Here is a 4761-nt window from a genome sequence, read left to right on the forward strand (position 1 = left end):
GTAGTTACTTGACCAGCCTTATCTGCTTGTTGACCAGGGTTAGTCCTACCCAGGTTAAAAGTTATCTGCCATGTGTCATTTTTTTGTGAACCTTAGGAGAACTGAAGCTTTGAAGCTTGCAGAGAAATTGAAGCGATGACGTAGGCGTGGGCAGCCTGCTGAACAGTGGCAAAAGAGTCGAGTCGGGAGCCCGTTGTCTCATTATGCAAACCCAGTGTCACCAATCCGCGTCCACATAAGGCTCAACCCCTTCAATTGGCAGTCAGGAGAACTGAGAGCTTGCAACCACCTTGATGCATGGCCGACACCTCGAGCCTTTCCAATGGAAAGGATTGGATTACGATGGCGTAAGCAATGCTAGAGGTGACGCTATTGGAGCAGATTGGCGACGTTGAAGGCATGAGGCTAGCTACTGACAGAGCTATTGAAGGCTAGCTGGAGCACAGTAGATGTGAGCCATTTGGAGGTGATTGCAGTTGCACTATGGAGCCAGAGTGATTGCATGAGCTAAGAGGCTGCATTGGTGTTTGTAAGGGGGTCATTGATGGAGGCTTGCTTGCCTTATGTGCTGAAGGTGCGCACATTGGAGAAGCCTGAGAAGGGCCCAGTGCGCTGCTCATTTGCAACAGCATTGGATGAGGCTGGTCGGCCGGTAGAGCTTTAGAGGCTGGGTCATTGGGAGCATGAGTTGTCTGTAGTCGGTGCTGGTTGGAGTTGGCTTCTGAAGGTCCATGTGCAGTAAGTTCGTTGAAGAAGCTCTTTCTTGAGTCAAGGCTGGAAAGGTGAGTCGAGCCGGGGATAAGTTGCCATTTGCAGGACCTCGCACTAAAGGTGCTATGGCGTAGGAGTTGAGGATTACTTTAGAGCCGTTGTTGATGCAGCCAACATGGCCAAATGCACCAAGCTCATTCACATTGCGAAGTCCGCCAAGAGCATTACCAAAACAGTCAACAATTCCATTGCCGCCTACTCCAACGAGTACATTTCCTTAGTTCGTGATTCTTTGTAGAGTTGGTCTCTGAGTATTCTTCTTCATTTTCTTATAGAGAAACTCTATGGCTGTGAGGTCTTCCAAGGGGGCGCCTTACCCGAAACTGTTGGGAATGACTCAAACAACTAACGAGACGAGCGCAATCGATGGATGATTGGTGGTGCTACAGATGAAGACCTTATAAAGTACTAGCAATACATCCTTATTTACTTTAAGGGATTGCCATCCATCCATGAAAGGCCATCGGCTTAGACTATAATACTCTCTCACCAGAAATCTCTCAAGAATTTGAAGAACCTAAAACTAATCTAGAAGAAAAACATGTGTTCCTAAGGCAAGCCTACAACTAATTTAGGAGGCTAAACCTAAGCTCTGATACCATGAGAAAACATGTGTGGCTGAGCATGGATGGAGCATTCTAAGGTGGATGGAACCTATGTGGAGACATGATGAAGAGAAAACAAAGGTGATATTGAAAAGGTTTTGTGCAAAATAGCGGAAGCTCTCTCTTGTTCTTCGTCACCTAGATCATCTTGGGTCACGTCGTTGTTGTCGCCTGTGCATTCACGTTGGAGGAGGCCACCATCGCAGACATCCAAGCTGCTTTCCGAGCTCGTAATCTCACTTCCTACCTCCTCGTCCAATCTTACCTCCATCGTATCGTCTCCCTCAACCCCCTCCTCCATGCCGTCCTCGAAATCAACCCCCTTGCCCTCCGCCATGCACAACTTGCCGATCGCCAGCGATCACGATCGTAATGGTGGCTTCACCGGTGGAATGCATGGCATCCCTGTTCTCCTCAAAGATAACATCGGCACCCACGATAAACTCAACACCACCGCCGGCTCCTTCGCTTTGCTGGGTTCTAAGTTTCCGACAGACGCAGGTGTTGTGGCTCGGCTGCGTAAAGCTGGAGCTATCATTCTGGGAAAGGCTAACCTCAGCCAATGCGCCAACTTTCGTTCTCTCAATTCCTCCAATGGATGGAGTGCTCGCGGTGGACAGACGAAGGTATGCAACCATCGTTTTAATGCCCGATTGAAGTTTGTTGTTCCACGTACAGAATTGCATCTGTTGTTTACATGTGAAACCTGCTGGCTCATGTCGTGATAGAATCCATATGTGCTGAGCGATGATCCTAGCGGTTCGAGTTCAGGGTCGGCAGTGGCAGCGCTGCCAATCTGGTGGCCGTTACTTTGGGATCTGAAACTGATGGATCGATTCTTGAGCCTTCCGGGCATCAAGCCATCCGTTGGACTCACAAGCAGAGCCAGAGTAATTCCGGTATCACACCATCAAGGGTGTGCTTCCCCCTTCAAGCTAGCTATTTGTTCTCAAGTCAGTCGCGGAATGAGTGTTTCTTTGTACAGGCTGAACAAATTCTCGCGCTGACGGGAGAACCCTTTCGCGCCCCTTCAGGCCGCTTTGCAGGACTGTGGCTGATGCCGTTGCAGTTTTGGACGTCATCGTGGGCTATGACAAAGTGGACAATACGACGTGGAGTACTTCACGTTTCATTCCGAAGCAAGGCTACCAACAATTTCTGAAGGCTGATGGATTGCGCGGAAAGCGTCTCGGAGTCCTTCGGGAACTTTTCTCGGAAATCCTTCCTAGCGAAGCACAGGCCATGGAAAAGCATCTGCAGAGGATGAGGTTCGAGCTATCAATTCCAGTCATTCCTATAATTTGCTGTATAACCTTAACGGCGAAGTCTTTCTAAGTCAGTGCGTCATTTGGCCACCGACAGGGAGCTCGGAGGGGATGTGATCGACAACGTGACGATCTCCACCATATAAAGTGCAATTAGGAGAAGCACCAACGAGGATATAGTTTTAGCTTACGACTTCAAGCAAGACCTGAACGACTATCTATCTAAGCTTGTGGAATTACCCATTCGGAGTCTGGAAGACGTGATCCAGTTTAACATTAACCATGCATCTGAGGAGGTGAGCGCCTTTATCTTTATTTCCTGCACATTTCAATCCTAAGGACTTCGACGATTCTCGGGCCAAACAAACCATCAGTCCCGGCTTCTTTTATGAGCTCAGCAAACGCACGAACCTGAGACATGCTGCATGTTTGCTTCATTATTGTTCTTCATTGTTGAACATGTGGGCTTCACACTGGTGATCATGATGTTGATTTACTCACTCACATTGCTTAACGATATCCATCGATTCATGTGAGTGCAATGACTGCTTCCTGCTTGATCTTCATTGATTTCCCATAAGGTTTTTCCACTCTGGAGTTGTTCACGTTTGGGATTGATGACTGAACCCTGCTTTGCCTTGGTTCACCTCACGAGGGTTTCGAGAGTTATTCCGGCTTGGTTTTCACCGATTTACGCTTGATTTATATTGATCACATTTGGTTCATACAGGAGTTGAGCGTGTATGACCAATTCATATTTTATAAATCCGAGGCCACAACAGGCTTCCAATCTGAGGCATACAAAGGTGCGGTGAAGATGGAAATGTTGCTGACCAAGGAAGGGATTGATATGGCGATGAAGACAAACAAGCTGGACGCAGTGATTGCACCTTCCATGAGCAGCATAACGTCTGTGGCAAGTATAGCAGGGTATCCAGGGATTCGAGTCCCTGTTGCATATGCTTTTGAACAGGCCACCCGCCTTCGTAAGCCCCCCTCCTTCCTCGCTTAAATTTTTGCTCTCCTCGCCCCGCAAGCAGCACACTTTTACTGAAGCGCGTATGTACATCTAATTTTGTTCTGCACAAGTTTATCGAGTCTAAGAAGATGGCATTGGTTCAAGTAGCTTCGAGATTCTTTGCTTAGAAAACGTACTTTTGCACAAATTAAAGAGCTAGTCCTGTAGGGGCAATTATATCCATGTCGATCCTTAAAGCAAGGAGCTGCTTGGTCTTTCTACTCCATTCTTTTTCTGAGCTTTGGGGGAAGACTATTGGAGAAAGGTAGGCCCTTAGGTTTAATTTGATGAATGTGAGGCCTTGGATCCTTGGATTTGACAATGGAGGAATATGGTTGTTGAATTTGAAGTAAAAAATATGGGCCACACGATGACAAAAATTTATTTCAACCATCACATAGTTTCATTCCTCCCTCTTCTTCCACGTGTCCATCTAGGGCTCCTCTAAGTGTTGATTCTTTTGCTCCTCTATGTGTTGATTCTTCCACAAATAACTGTCTCTCTTCTTCGTGCACCCTCTTCTCCGTGATCCCTCCATAGCTCCCCCCCCATCGCCACCGCAGGCCCCAAATACTTGATTCAACCCCGCCCCTGTATACCCCCCCACCTGCATTAACCCCCCCGACGCAAAATGATAGTTAAGGCTAGAGGAGGTAGGCATTTTTGTTGGTTTAGGATTAACTGCATCCCCCACAAAATATATTCTTTAGTAGATCCCAAACAACCACCATGCTTGTTTCAGTAAATCCCAATCAATAAAACCCAAACAAGGGAAAATGTAAATCCTAAATAGTATATTAATCCCAAACCACCACTGAGCTTGTTTGACTATGCATGAGGGACTATCTAATTCATAGGTTCAAATTAGCATTCAGTCAGAATCAGACTGTAATAACAATGATTGTGCACGAGGGTCCATCTAATTCACAGGCTCAAATTAGCATTGAGTTGGAATCAAACTGTAATAACAATGACTTTGCATGGGGGCCATCTAGTTCACAAGCTTAGATTAGCATTCAGTCAGCTCATCAGGCTGTAACAACAATAGTTTAGAACGAGAACTATTGTTATTACAACTTGATGAACCGACTTAATGTCATGT

The 4761-nt window shown here is 46.6% G+C and overlaps 1 pseudogene; it reads left to right on the plus strand.

Moving 5' to 3' along the window:
• The first annotated feature begins 544 nt into the window (after nt 1-544).
• Nucleotides 545-3653, plus strand: LOC147904029 (putative amidase At4g34880; annotated as a pseudogene).
• Nucleotides 3654-4761: the final 1108 nt, after the last annotated feature.

Source organism: Dipteris shenzhenensis, chromosome 3 (genome assembly GCF_047967505.1).
Source record: "Dipteris shenzhenensis isolate YYH24624 ecotype China chromosome 3, Dip_SZ_1.0, whole genome shotgun sequence".
NCBI classification, from domain to species: Eukaryota; Viridiplantae; Streptophyta; class Polypodiopsida; order Gleicheniales; family Dipteridaceae; genus Dipteris; species Dipteris shenzhenensis.